The 15,979-nt window shown below is 41.4% G+C and overlaps 2 protein-coding genes across 2 annotated transcripts in view; one reads left to right on the forward strand and one right to left on the reverse strand.

Annotated features, from left to right (window-relative positions):
• ZNF131 (zinc finger protein 131) overlaps nt 1–15,979 on the reverse strand; it is a 195,275-nt gene that overhangs the window by 175,840 nt on the left and 3,456 nt on the right. The window lies entirely within an intron of this gene.
• Nucleotides 13,877–15,979, forward strand: part of SELENOP (selenoprotein P) — a 60,714-nt gene continuing 58,611 nt past the window's right edge. Inside the window, exon 1 of the mRNA XM_033932015.1 lies at nt 13,877–14,022. The gene's annotated coding sequence lies outside the window, so the exon portion shown is untranslated. The remainder of the gene's footprint in view (nt 14,023–15,979) is intronic.

Consider the following 15,979-nt stretch of genomic DNA (forward strand, 5'->3'; position numbering starts at 1 on the left):
CTCCAACAGCTAGCAAACTAAACACGAACCGCTTTTAAGAAGTGATCCCCTTTCCTGATGTTATATCCTCCTCCTCTCTTCCTCTCCTTTTAATTTGTTTTTAACGATGTAATTATTAACTTTCCCTTCCCCCTTTACACGCAAGCTCAGGTTCGTACTTGTAATTTGTCTATTTAATGTTCACACTTACTCTCCCCTCATAATAATTTAATTTTAACCTTTCATTTTTAACATTGTAAACCGGCCAGGTGTCCATCGATGGTCGGTATATTAAAATTAATAAACTTGAACATTGTAAAATTCTCTCACATAAACTTTGTTTCCTCAGCATAAATTGAGGCAGAAAACAAAATGCAGAATTGGCAGAAAAATGTTCTGGTTTTTTTCTTCTGAAGTAGGACAAATGCAGACTGAGCTCTTATTAATGATTCATATGGAAGCAATGTGTGAAGCATATATGTTAACCTTTTGGAACCTGACCTTTCTCCCTTAAAACTGTGTATGTCTGAATTTTTTTGCTGGGAGAAGATTGAATAAACTATTGGATGCAGTGTGCAAAAACAAATTGATTCACCCATATTTGTTTATTTAAAATATTTATAAACCACTTACCCCCTCTTCTACAAAGGCACACGGTAATGGCCCCGAAGCCATAGAGATTTAAAGGGCTTTGGGGCTGTTGCTGCGCTGCTTTGTAGAAGAGGGGGGTTAATCCACAGTTCTCAGTGATGTACAAAATAAAACATACACATTTACCAAACTAATTCAATATAAATGGTAGAATTACATCTTAAAACATCCAATATGATGAAATAAAAAAAAACTTATGTCTTAAATAATAATAATAACTTTATTTTTGTATACCGCAATACCACAAACAGTTCAGAGCGGTTTACAATGCAAGAGACTGTACTTATACAGCGAAGATATAAAGCAAGAGACTGAACAATGCAATTGAGAACGGTTTACAATGTAAGAGACTGTACATAAGCAGCGAAGATATATATACAGCGAAGATACAATGCAAGAGGCTGTATAATGCAGTTGAAGCGGTTTACAATGCAAAGAGACTGTACATATGCAGCAAAGATCTAGTGCAAAAGACTATACATATATAGCGAGGATACAGAGAATTGATTGGCAAGTATAATAGAACCAATTTCAATTACAGGAGAGTACCAAGAAGGGAAGGAGAAGCCGGAGGGAGGGAAGGAGGGGGGAGGAAGGGGAAGATCGGGGAAGAAGGGAGGCGGTTAGAGATAGGTCATTAGGCGGGGAGGGAAGGGGTTAGAGAAATTTATCAAAGAGGTAAGATTTGAGAGATTTCCTGAAGGATGGATAGGATGGAGCAGATGAGATGAGGGTGGTCAGGCAATCAGTCCATCTGCCAGCTTGGAATGAGAGAGTTTTGTTAAGGAATCTTTTGTAGATGCATCCTTTTGGTGATGGGTAGGTAAACAGATAGGTAATGCGTGTGCGATTTGTGCCTGGGAATGCAAAGTAGTGTGACAGGTATATCGGGAATGAGCCAGTTAAGGTTTTGAAGCAGAGGCAGGTGAATTTGAAGATAACCCTTGCTTCTATAGGTAACCAGTGAAGTTTTCTGTAGAAAGGGCTAATATGGTCTGACTTTTTGAGGCCGTAGATGAGGCAGACAGTGGTGTTTTGGATGAGCCTCAGGCGATTAATGGTTTTCTTGTAGGAGCCCAAATATATGATATTGCAGTAGTCAAGAGTGCTTAAGATTAGGGATTGGACCAGCAGTCTGAAGGAGGGGAAGTCGAAGTAATGTTTGATGGTGCGGAGTTTCCAGAGGGTGTGAAAGCATTTTTTGACCTGGGCATTGGTATGGTCTTCGAAAGTCAGGCAGCGGTCCTGCATGACTCCAAGAATTTTGATGGTGGAATTGATAGGGTAGGTTAGACCATTAAGTTGCAGGGTAGTGGTCGTTAATTTGTGATTGGGACTTGCGAGGAAGAATTTGGTTCTTTCTGGATTTAGTTTTAGTTTGAACTGAGTAGTCCAGTGTTCGACCATCGAGAGTACTGATGAGACGTGTTGTTCTGTTGCTTGTGACAACGAGGAGATAGGGATGATAATTGTAATGTCATCTGCATAAATGTAGGATTTTAGATTTCGGTCCAATAGCATGTGTCCCAGCGATGCCATGTAAATATTGAACAGGGAAGGAGATAGGGGGGAGCCTTGAGGAACTCCACAGGGGTTGCACCAGGTATGGGAGAAGGTTCCTTCATTGTGGACTTGGTAGGTGCGGTTTTTTAGGAAGCCTGTGAGCCAAGTTAGTACCTGTCCCGAAATGTCTATAGAGTCGAGGCAGCTAAGCAGAATGTCATGGTCTACTAGGTCGAATGCACTCCTAAGGTCAAACTGGAGTAGCAGTGCGCTGTTTCCCAGGGAGAATAGTTGGAGGAGGTAGTCAATTAGTGATGCTAGGACGGTTTCCGTGCTGTAGTTGGTGCAAACAAAGGTAGCTTTTAAATTTTGTTGATTAGAAAGGAGATTGAGCAAGCTAACAAATTATTCACTTCAAAACTGAAGCATGAAGAAATCAACAGTGGTGAAAATGTTTAAGAAAACATTTAGGGCCTGCCTTGTTACAGTCTAAAAATTGTGTTAACCTTCCTCCTTTCCCTAGTAATTTTTGCTGCTAATTACTCTGGGCTAACTTTGGCTCAGGCACGGACAGAAAAGTAAAAAAGAAGCATGGTACAGAGGGAGGAGCCAAGATGGTGGCAGTACAGAGATGGCGAGTTTAGCACCTGAATCTGGCAGGGTTTGTTTCCTTCATGAGCGAGCGCAAGGGCAGTGTCCGAGCTGATTCCACTATGGCCAGGACATCTACCCCTGTTCAGCGTTTGAGCATAGGAATTGTGACGCCATCATGAAAGCTCACGGTTTGAAAAATAATAAAACATGCACAATGACACCAGCGCAAGGTTTTAAAAATTAATTAAGATTTATTGAGTTATTGTTTCTATTTTTCCATTATGAGATCAAAAGAATCAAGCATAATTGCTTAACAGTTGCGCTAATGAGAGATCGTTATAGTTGCCAAATGCTGGCCTTCTAATAACGAGCTCATCTTAATATCTTAGGTCATTCTATTATATACTTTTGGCTTATTGTGACATCATCAGGTTGACAACCAATAAAATAACATGGGTGGTCTTAAAAGTTAGACAAAGACAAAAGTTTCAGAAAAGTACATTTGTTTGCTTATAGTCGTTTCTGAATATAAATCATAATTTTCACTAAAGTATATTAAGAAAAATTATTTGTTAAAAGATGCTGAAAAGTTCTCAGCCTTAGAGGAAAAAAAGAAAAGAAACTGACAGGTTCAAATTACATAGCTCTAGCCCACAGGAGGAGGAGGAGGGGCTGCCTGAGCCGACAGTCTCACACACAAGCCTTCCTATGTTAGAGCAGGAATCTCTGACTTAATTACTTCCAGATGTTGCTTTAGGATTTCTTTAGGTTGCAAATATATATTATGTTTTCCAAAACCCATTCCTTTGTTCAACACACAGTCATACACACACTCCAGTCATATTTGTTCATTTATACTTGCTTGGCCAAGCTTCCATCCATAAATAATTTTTATTCAAAACTATATTTTTCCTGTTATCTTAGTTTGGGACACGTTACTAACTAGTCTAAAGCAAGCACATGTAGTATTAATTAACACCACGCTGCTGGGAGCGGGAAAACTCAGAGAGGACAAAGAAGACAGAAAACTAGTCACTGGCACAAAATGGTGTCCAAAGACAGAACAGATATAGTAAAAACAGAGAACCCAAAATGGATTCCTTTGGTTTCCTTCATGATCTGGCCCAACAGCTAAGTGCATAAAAAGAACACCATTCTTTCCCTTCTATTAATCTGTAGTGTATTTTTCTGGCTTTAGTTACATATTTAGATTTTTTATTTACCCGTCTTTCGTACGCTTCCATTGGGCGTGGCTCTAACTGACACATATGCTTGTATCTAACTAGAATTACCCAGAATCATACGAAAAACAGGCGCTTTTGTAGAAAAACTCCACAAAAACACTGCACTTATCATGTTCTGACATCTATTCCATTACCGTCCCATAACCATCACCCCCTACTGGCCACGAGCCACTACTCCTCACGCTCCATATTGGATTTTACCGTTGCCGCCATTAACCCCAGAGAAATACCTGGAAGAACACACGGGCTGTCTTCACCTGGGGGAGCGGTTGGAGACATCGGGCTGGAGGTGTCACTCTCCCCTACAAAAGCTGTTCCTCCGCCATACACAGCTGCAGCCCTGCCGAGGGACCCCTGTGAGGAGGTGGAACCAGGGGAAACCCTGGATCAGGGGCTTATGATAATTACAAGGCAGAGAGCTCAGAGTGCTGGTTTGGAAACTGGCATAATAACGAGACCGGCGGTCATTACCCTCGAAAACATTTGGGATACTCTCGAGAGGCTGAACTCCTCAACGTCTAGGTCTTCACAGTAGATTGCAAATCTTGTAAGTAGCTCTTGGAAAATCTTTCCATAATACTAAAAAAGAATTGTCTAATGAAATTCAACAAGTTAAAAAAAAACAGTAATAGATGTTCAGGCTGTTGCCACTAATTTGATTAAGGAGAGAAATTTCTTGCTTAAGAAAACTGAACAGCTGGAAAATTACAACTGGAGGCTGAACATTTGTTTGAATTTTCCTAAAGTATATGGTGTGACCCCTTTATATATGTTTAAAAGATACCTTATAGAAATATAAAAAATTTCCTCAGATCATATACCTCCGGTAAACCGAAGTTATTATTTGCCTGTAAAAAAACCTATTGGAGTCGCACCTGAATTACAGACACAGCAAGATGCTTCTTTAAACATCATAGAGCTATTGGAATCTACTGTATCAGAAAATTCTGAAAGGGCTATGTTATTGATATCCCTCATTTCTGAGCAGGACCTGAATGCTATCATGAAATTATATTTTTGTAACACTCAACGTTTATTTTACAGGAAAAAAGTTTGGATTTTCCCAGACGTCACCAGAACCACACAGGAACGCAGGAAACTGTTTCTTTCAACGAGAAAGGAGATATTGGATCTTGGGGGAACATTTTTACTTGCATACCCTTGTAAATGTCTGATATTTTTGGGAATCCATTTGAGTTATTATTGCATTAAGAAATTTTTGCATGTTTTATGTAATATGACATGTCTGTTCATTTTAAATGTTTTTAGTATTTTTCGATGAAATAAAGTTTTATTTGTTAAAGTTAAACTGGGTTATATATAATATATCTGTGTTAATTTTTTAATGTCGTTCATATAACAATGTTTTCAGATGCTTGTAATAAACTGCTGTATATGTATATCATATGTGTTTTATTTATGTCTTATGTTTACGGTTCTTTTGCATGAAGAGGATGCTGACATTGGTGTGTGTGTGTGTGTGTATGTATATGTATATATATATATATATATTTTTTTTTTTTTTAATAAACGTTTTTTACATTCTTTATTACATGTTATATTTTAGATTTCTAAAGCAGGCCCTTGTGGGCCGAAACACGATCGTGTCGAGTCTATCATAATAAAAGAGACTGAACACCAATTGGTCACCTTTGTTGTTTTGTTTGCTGTTCTTTATACCTGAACAATTATGTTCATTTTTGAATTTGAAGACCTTGGCAAGAGGGGGAGTATTAGGGAATGTAGAACAATAGTTTTAAGTAAACCTATTCCTTATATTAATTCAGTGTTATTTTTCCTCTTTTTTTGAGTCTCTCCTTACTGTTTTGGAATCCTTCCCCCCCCCCACCTAATTTGTGGTCTGAGAAAGATTGAATAATTTTTGTTGTTAATTGGCATTTGTTAATTAGCATTGTAATTCTAATTTCCTTTAGGATTTTCTTTCGGTATTTTCTTGTAACAAGAGGATTCTTGTGAAGTTATTTGAAATTTCAATAAAAATAAAGTTTAAAAAAGAAGCATGCTACAGCACTCTGTAGCCCCTTCTCCAAGCTCCCTCTCCCCCCAAATCTAAAAAATACTGAGATCTGGTAGACCTACCCACCTGACCTGTCCCAATCCCCTGCCAGGCCAAGCCTAACCCCTTAGTTACCACTGGTCCTGGTGATCTAGTGGAATTCCCCCAGCTCTTCCTCACATACTATACAGAAGGAGGCATGCCCCCTTCTGTCAAGCCTCTGGGTCAAATGGTGGTGCCCCACCCCTACTCGGTGCATCCTGGGGCCTAAGTACCATATAAGGAAAGAAAGAAGGTGTTGATGCCCCTGTACAGGTCATTGGTGAGGCCCCACTTGGAGTATTGTGTTCAGTTTTGGAGACCGTATCTGGCGAAAGACGTAAGAAGACTTGAGGCGGTCCAGAGGAGGGCGACGAAAATGATAGGAGGCTTGCACCAGAAGACATATGAGGAGAGACTGGAAGCCCTGAATATGTATACCCTAGAGGAAAGGAGAGACAGGGGAGATATGATTCAGACGTTCAAATACTTAAAGGGTATTAACGTAGAACAAAATCTTTTCCAGAGAAAGGAAAATGGTAAAACCAGAGGACATAATTTGAGGTTGAGGGGTGGTAGATTCAGGGGCAATGTTAGGAAATTCTACTTTACGGAGAGGGTGGTGGATGCCTGGAATGCGCTCCCGAGAGAGGTGGTGGAGAGTAAAACTGTGACTGAGTTCAAAGAAGCGTGGGATGAACACAGAAGATTTAGAATCAGAAAATAATATTAAAGATTGAACTAGGCCAGTTACTGGGCAGACTTGTACGGTCTGTGTCTGTGTATGGCCGTTTGGAGGAGGATGGGCAGGGGAGGGCTTAAATGGCTGGGAGGGTGTAGATGGGCTGGAGTAAGTCTTAACAGAGATTTCGGCAGTTGGAACCCAAGCACAGTACCGGGTAAAGCTTTGGATTCTCGCCCAGAAATAGCTAAGAAGAAAAAAAAAAAAAAAAAAAAAAATTTTTAAATTGAATCAGGTTGGGCAGACTGGATGGACCATTCGGGTCTTTATCTGCCGTCATCTACTATGTTACTATGTTAGGAAAGAGCCAAGCCATGTGGGCAGGGCCAGGGAAGTAATATTACATTACATTGTACTTATTGACTGCGTTACCAAAAAGTTCTACGTGGTTTACAAAAGATTATCAATAATGAACATAATGTATAGGTGAAGTAAGTTAAATGAACAAGTACTTAGAGAAAAGATAAGTTTTCAGCTGCTTTCTGAATTGTCCATAGGAGTCAGCTGTGAGTAACAATGAATGAAATTCTTTTTCATGGGAGGCTTGTACTTATAAGGAAGAGGTGTTTGGTTGCCCACTCCAACTGAGACCCTAGCACTGAGGGGGAGTCCTGGGAGCCAAGCCAGGAGAGATTTGCTGTGCATGGTGTCTGAAGTCCCCCCCCCTCCCAACAGCATTCCCAGCTCGGGCATGAGAAAGGAGTGCTTGAAGAAAAAGATACCCCCAGTACCTCACTTCTGGCAGGACTGTTGTGCAAGTGAAGGTCCCCTTTTTCAACATGGAACAGAAAACTTGGAGGACTTTATATGAACCAGATTCTGGAATGCGATGGAATGTACCCCATGCTTTTTCCTGTTAATCTATAGGACTGCATAGTAATTGGAGTAGAAAGTGATTTTTTTTGTGTGTTTTTCCTAAATTGTAGTCTAGAAAGGAAGGGAATAGTGATGAACTAATTTTCCTGATACTTGTAAATACCAAATTTCGTGTTATGAACTATACCCTTTTTTTTTTTTTTACTAAGCCGCGGTAGAGGTTTCTACTGTGGCTCGGAGTGCTAAATGAGATACTTGAAGCTATAGTGTAATTATTTATACTTCTGCTTGTAACTGTGATGTCTGTATACAATTTTAATGCAGCTTTTATGCATGTTAGAAACATAGAAATATGATGGCAGATAAAGACCAAATGGCCCATCTTCTCTGCCCATCCACAGTAACCATTATCTCTTTCTCCGAGATCCAACGTGCCTATCCCAGGCTCTCTTGAATTCAGACACAGTCTCTGTTTCCACCACACACATCTACAACTCTTTCTGTAAAAAAGTATTTACTCAGGTTATGCCAGAGCCTATCACCTCTTAACTTCATCCTATGTCCTCCCCTTGCAGTTTCCTTTCATATGAAAGAGACTCGGCTCATGTACATTTTAGTAGCCTTCCTCTGGACCGATTCCATCCTTTTTATAACTTTAAGGTGTGGCCTCCAGAATTGTACACAATATTCTAAATGAGGTCTCACCAGAGTCTTCACAGAGGCATCAATACCTCCTTTTTCCTACTAGCCATACCTCTCCCTATGCAACCCTAGCTTCCTTCTAGCTTCGCTGTCACCTTTTCAACTTGTTTGGCCACCTTAAGATCATCACATACAATCGCACACAAATCCCACTCTTCCGTCGTGCACTTAAGTTCTTCACCCCTAAACTGTACCGTTCCCTTGGGTTTTTGCAGCCCAAATGCATGACTTTGCATTTCTTAGTATTAAATTTTAGCTGCCAAATTTCAGACCATTCTTCAAGCTTCGCCAGGTCTTTCTTCATGTTATTCACACCATCTGGCATCTAAATACACCACATCTAGTGCACATCCTCTATCCAATTCTCTGATCACCCAGTCAAAGTGAATCCATGTTGCCTCTGGCCCTATAATCCACAGGATTCCAGAAACTTCACCATTCTTTGTGAATGTTGTTGTTTTGGGGGTTTTTTTTTTTTTTTGTAAACTGCTTAGTTATAGGTGGTCAAGAACTTTTAGAAATAAATAAATAAATAAGTGTTTCCATTAATTTGCTTACCACAGAAGTCAGACTTACCGGCCTGTAATTCCCTACTTCTTCCTTACTTCCACTTTTGTAGAGAGGGACCACATCCGCCCTTCTCCAATCCTCCAGTACCATTCCCGACTCTAGAGACTCATTGAAAAGGTAGTCAGCGGAGCTGCCAGAACTTCCCTAAGTTCCTTCAGCATCCTCGGCTGTACACCATCCTCAGCACCCAATTTTGTTTTTGTTATATTTTTAGAAAAAGTATTCTCTTACATGTATTACATTACATTACATTAGTGATTTCTATTCCGCTTGTGCCTTGCGGTTCTAAGCGGATTACATTAGAAGATGGCTGGTCATTTCCAGGCGATGACATTACAATTATTTGTATAACTTTACAAACTTTGCATACCTAACTTTACATAACTTTTCGTACATAACTTTACGTGGAGTTACTTTGCGTTACTTTACATTATCCTTACCGTGCTTGCATAACTTGCATTAAGTTTACATAATTTATCTTACATAATTTATAGAGCAGTCTTTTTTTCTGAAGCCTCTATCTGCCTCAAAACCCCTTGATCTTTTACTAAAATTGACAGGGATGGACTCCTCAGGATGTTTTGACACCATTTCTTATCAAGTTTGTGTTGGATGGCTGATGGAGGAATGTCCATGTACTGTGTGCCATGGTGCATGTGAGGAAGGGGCTGGAGTCTCAAGGTTAGCTGGAAAACAACTGTGGGTCTGGGAGATGGATAAAAAATCCTGGCCAGAGCCCAAATTCAGCAAAGGCGCAAATGCAAGGAGTCCATAGAACACATAAAAAAACCAGTCGGAGGTTCTGCAGGGCTCTTTTACATCTCTACACAAGGCTTTTCTCCAGAACTTGTGACTCTCAGGTGGAGAGCCTTTTTTTGGGCCTGGGCCATACTGAGTAGATGGAGAGCACACCACAGTTAGTCCAGGGCATGTCTTCACTTTCTGAACCATCCCCACTAAGACCAGGTCAGGCCCCAGTTCCATGGAAGGATTTGAGATCATACTCCATGCCTCTATTTTCCCCAGGGCTCGGAAACTCTCCTGGAAGAATCCAGTTCTTGGGTCCGGCAGTCAAGATGCATTTCTGATACTTGACCAGGATGATGACCCTTTGGTTGGTTTCTGTCCACCATTTTATAGCAGATGTGGTTAAGGAAATGAAGCTGCAAGCACAGCCTACAACTTCCCAGCGCACAGTCATGAGTGGCTCCAATATTTGGACCGCCTTTTTTACCTCTGCATCTGGATATCACTGACTTAGCTTTTGCCACCTTGAGTGAGCCCTCAGGTGTCTCCCACTGCTCACTAACTGTCTAGGCTATAACTGATGGCTACGGAGGATTCGGAAGTGACTCAAGTCACTAAGTGCATGTCTCTCCCAAGTGAGGGAGGAGTTATGTTAAAGGATGCTCAAGATCGCAATGGGAATCCTATGGCCTTCAAAGCTGCTAGAGTTTTGTGTCAACCTCTAGCTATCGGATTTCTTATAACTCGCAACATGGGTTCAGATCTATGCATAGTACTGAATCACTATTGCTGGAACTGATATCAAAGGCCAAATCATATCTAAGAGGAGGCATAAAATCTGTACTCCTGCAGTTTCACAACTTACCATTCAGTCCTCAATTTCCCTTTTTTTCTCTGTGTCTACCTACTGCTTGCCACCCCTTCACCCCCTCCAGTATTTAACTCTATCCTCTTTCCATCCCCATCCAGCATGTGCACTTTTTTCTTTATCCTCTCCTTCCATTCAGCATCTGCTCCCCTCTCTCTCCCCTCCCCGCTGACATAAGAACATAAGAATAGCCTTACTGGATCAGACCAATGGTCCATCTAGCCCATTAGCCTGTCCTCACGGTGGCCAATCCAGGTCACTAGTACCTGGCAAAAACCCAGAGTGCATTCCATGCTACTGATCTAGGGCAAGCAGTGGCAGACTAAGGACTTTCTCTCCAGGGAATTGTCCACATCCTTCGGACGGTAACTTTGCTGAATCAGACTCTGAGAAGGCAGAATTACTAAACCAATACTTCTGCTCAGTTTTCACCCGCGAAGCGCCGGGAGCTGGTCCACAGCTTCAGACGGGAGATAACCGGAAAGACCCGTTTCATGATTTCGAATTCACGCCCAGCAGTGTCTACAACGAACTATCAAGACTCAAAGTAAACAAAGCCATGGGACCGGATAACCTACACCCCAGAATGCTCAGGGAGTTAAGGGAAGTCCTGGCAGAACCATTATCTGTTCTTTTCAATCTTTCCCTAAGCACAGGAAGGGTCCCCTTGGACTGGAAAACCGCCAACGTAATCCCACTCCATAAAAAGGGCTGCAGGACAGAGACAGCAAACTACAGACCAGTGAGTCTCACGTCTATAGTGTGTAAACTCATGGAAACACTGATCAAACAGCATATTGACACAATCCTGGACGAAGAAAATCTCCGTGATCCACACCAACACGGGTTCACCAGGGGTAGATCCTGCCAATCTAATCTGATTAGCTTTTTTGACTGGGTTACCAGACAACTGGACGCCGGAGAGTCACTGGACGTGGTATATTTGGACTTCAGTAAAGCATTTGATAGCGTTCCTCATCGAAGATTACTGAACAAACTGAAATCGATAGGATTAGGAGACATTCTAACTACATGGGTTGGGGATTGGCTGAGCGGCAGAATTCAGAAGGTGGTGGTAAACGGTACCCCATCCGAAGCGTCGGACGTAATCAGTGGAGTGCCGCAGGGATCAGTCCTGGGCCCGATTCTATTCAACTTATTCATAAGAGATATGACGCAAGGACTTAGAGGAAGGATATCACTGTTCGCCGACGACGCCAAACTTTGCAACATAGTAGGCAGAAGCTTATTACCTGATAATATGACACACGACCTACTGCTACTGGAACAATGGTCAAACACTTGGCAGCTAGGCTTCAATGCTAAAAAATGCAAGATAATGCACCTGGGCAAGAGAAACCCGTGTAGAACTTATGTACTAAATGGTGAGACCTTGGTTAGGACCACGGAGGAACGCGATCTAGGAGTAATCATTAGCGAGGACATGAAAGTTGCCACTCAAGTGGAGAAGGCTTCCTCCAGGGCAAGACAAATGATGGGATGTATCCGCAGAAGTTTCGTCAGCAGGAGACCTGAAGTTATGATGCCGTTGTACAGAGCCATGGTGAGGCCTCACTTAGAGTACTGTGTTCAGTTTTGGAGACCACACTACCGAAAGGACGTGCTGAGGATCGAGTCGGTTCAGAGAACTGCCACCAGGATGGTAATGGGACTCAAGGATCTCACGTATGAAGAAAGACTAAAGAAATTGCGGCTGTACTCACTTGAGGAAAGAAGAGGACGGGGAGATATGATTGAAACGTATAAGTACATCACGGGATACATCGAGTCAGAAGATGATATCTTCGGGCTAGTGGGACCCTCGACCACCAGAGGACATCCGCTGAAAATCAGGGGAGGGAAGTTTCATGGCGACTCCAGGAAGTACTTCTTCACCGAAAGAGTGGTGGATCACTGGAACAGACTCCCACTCCAGGTGATAAAGGCCAGCAGCGTGACGGATTTTAAGAAAAAATTGGATACTCACGTGGGATCTTTAAGGGAGTAAATTCAGGGGGGGGATACCTGGAATGGGCAGACTTGGTGGGCTATAGCCCTTTTCTGCCGCTTTTTTCTATGTTTCTTAAAACTAGCTACGCTATCTGCTCTTACCACAACCTCTGGAACACCCACCATTTTGAAGAGGTGGGCCTGCTGGCCGGAAGGAGTAGACATCCCTCTGGCCAGTCATCCTAAGCAAGATAAGGGGAATGGGGGGTGTCATCAGAGTCATGGGAGAGGGGTTGCCATGTGGCGGGAAGGAGTGGGCATCTCTCCCACTGCTGAGGGGGGGGGTCACTTAGCAGTGATAGGAAATGGGCATCTCTCCCGTTGCTGGGGGGGGGGGAGGTTGTTGAATGGGTGGTTGCTGGACTTCGGTGGCTTGATTAGTTGTTTGTTTGGGGTGGTTTGTGTTTATTCTGCGCATGTGCCCATCGCTATCACCAGTGATGGGCACATGCAAATTTAGCAAACTTTCACTACTCTCTGCCAACCTCATTTGCATGAGTGTTTTTTGGAAAATGACTTTAAAAAAAAAAATTGGTACAATAATGGCTGTGACAGCAGCCCATCAGTTTTTAATACAAATTTTTCAGAATCTAGCCCTCAGTCTGCTAACTGGGTAAGTGCCCAGATAAGGTTAGGACAGCAAAATGGTTCCGATTATTTCCATTAGCTGGACATGTTTCAGCGGCCGCTTATGACCCAGATACTCAATGCTGGGGCCCAGATTAGGGTTACCATATGGCTCCAGAAAAAGGAGGTTGGATTGAGACATCCGGGTTTTACTTCCATTGAAAGTAATTGAAGTAAGGAGGACTGATAGAGACATCTGGGATACACTTCCGTTGAAAGCAATGGAAGTAAAACTGGATGTCTCAATCTGTCCTCTCTCTCTCTTCTTTTTTTTTCTGGAGCCATATGGTAGCTCTAGCCCAGATTAGGTCCAGCATTACATATCAGGATCAGTCAGTATCTTTGAAAATATTGACCACTGCATGATATTTGGGTGAAGGGAGAACAGGAAAGTACCTAAAATGTATCTTGCCATGAACTATGAAGAGACATGAGCCAAATCCAAAGCATTTGGATACTTTGTCTCTCTCTCTTTTTTTAGCCCAGATATAGGAAAACCTCAGCCTCAGTACAACATAAGAGAAAAATAGAAAGCTCAGCATTTTCCATTCTTTCCTTAGGGCCTCACAGAGGAACAGGGAATGCAAATCTAGCCCATCCTTCCTTAGTTCATACCACTCATCTCAAGACAGTGGGTGACAGGCAACCTTTAAGCAACTGCAAAAGAAACATTTGTCCCAACAACATCTGTTATTTAGTTCAGTTATTAACAGTAAAACCTTTGGTTCTTTTTTTTTCTGTGAATTTGTTTTTCTGCTCTTATAAGTTCTGTGTTTCATATGAAAGCCTGTGTTAAAGGCGTGCCCTGAACTTTGGACTCAAATCTGATAAACAAGGGTAGTATAAATTCCAAAGAACATCTGCTTGGGCTGTTCATACTGGAGATCTGAAGGAGGACACTTAAGCAGGAGGCGTAAGATTATTTAATTTATTTATTCAATTTTCTATACTGTTCTCCCAATGAAACTCAGAACGGTTTATGAGAATTTATTCAGGTACTCAAGCATTTTTCCCTGTCTGTCCTGGTGGGCTCACAATCTATCTAATATACTTGGGGCAATGAGGGGATTAAGTGGCTTACCCTGAGTCACGGGAGCAGTGTGGGGTTTAACCACTGCACCACACTATCTCCCTTATATATGTATTTTTAAATTACTATAGCTATCCATTAGTTTAAAATCATACTTTATAGCTAGCATGTCTAAGAAGTTTTGTATAAAATATGGCTAAAGATAAACTCTGATTAGAAAAATGGATTACTATGTGTTTGATATATTGACTGCAGTTAGTTGCCCTTTGCAAAGGGTCTATTAAAATAATATCCCTAATTTTTAAAATGTAGAAAACATTCCAATAAGAAATTTGCAAACATTCAGGGGTCAACACCATTCAGACGACTTGCCAGGGCAGAAAAGTTTCTAATTAATGATTGCAAAACAGCTAAATAAACAATTTGGTTGGTTGGTAACCAAAGTAAAACTTTGGACACACATGATTTGACATTAAAATCTCCAGATTTGCACATGGAGAAATTAGAATAGTATGAAGGAAAAGACTTTTAAACCTTATGAAGTGCTTTCATTTTAGGAAAGCAGCAGTACTTTCCTCTGTGTTTGTTACTATGGTTTGTTTCCAATATGAACTCATCTTTAAAGATTTGCAATTTTAAGTGGGATGAGTTTTGTTGTTGTTAATAGACAACTTTTTTGTGTTTGTGTGAAACCAGTGAACTGAAAACCATCAACAAACCAATGCTTTTTTTATTTTTGCTTCTCTCCCACTGCATTCTGGAATTGTTTATTATGATTTCTCTTGGATAACATCAGAACAAATGGGTTGGGACAAGTTCAACTGATCCCTGACTTCTCTGAACTCTGCAATGAAAGGGCATAGGAAGAAGTTAAGAGGTGATAGGCTACGGAGTAATCTAAGGAAATACTTTGTTTCATGCATCTACCAACCTTTCTGTTAAAATCTCCCAGAAGAGGTGGTGAGACAGACTGTGTCTGAATTCAAGAGGGCCTGGGATAGGCACGTGGGATCTCTCGGAGAGAGAAAGAGATAATGGTTACTTCGGATGGGCAGACTAGATGAGCCATTTGGCCTTTATCTGTAACGTGACCATTTATTTTTTTTCATCAAATCAGGACATCTATTAATTCAGTCCCGCCCCCAATCCTGCCCCCAATTTCTTCCATTCATTTTTCATTTTCACATAATATTTTATTAATTCATAATGGTAACCATAAAATTAAACCCCCCCCACAAAGCACACTAAAAGCAGGGAAAATGTTAATTATTATTTATATTTGGGGGGTTTTCAAAGATGTCAAGGCAGATGACTTTAAAATATGCAATGTCACCTCAGTAACTATAGTAAAATAGACAAATATAGTGCAAAATATAGACAGCAGATATAAATTCTCAAAACTGACACATTTTGATCACTAAGAACTCCTTTTACAAAGGTGCGCTAGAGTTTTTAGCGCATGCACCAGATTAGCGTGCGCTAGCAGAAAAACTACCACCTGCTCAAGAGGAGGCGGTAGCGGCTAGCGCATGCCCTAACGCGCCTTCGTAAAAGGAGCCCTAAATTGAAAATAAAATCATTTTTCCTACCTTTGCTGTCTGGTGATTTCATGAGTCTCTGGTTGTGTTTCCTTCTGACTGTGCATCCTTTCATTCTTTCTACACTCAGGCCCATCAATTGTCCCTTTCTATTCCCTCTCTCCTTCCTTCCTATATCCTTAATGCCCCCAGTGCCTCCTTCCTATGTCCTTAGTGCCCCCAGTGCCTCCTTCCTATGTCCTTAGTGCTCCTTCCTGTGTCCTTAGTGCCCCCAGTGCCTCATTCCCATGTCCTTAGTGTCC

Source organism: Geotrypetes seraphini, chromosome 1 (genome assembly GCF_902459505.1).
Source record: "Geotrypetes seraphini chromosome 1, aGeoSer1.1, whole genome shotgun sequence".
Lineage (NCBI taxonomy): Eukaryota > Metazoa > Chordata > Amphibia > Gymnophiona > Dermophiidae > Geotrypetes > Geotrypetes seraphini.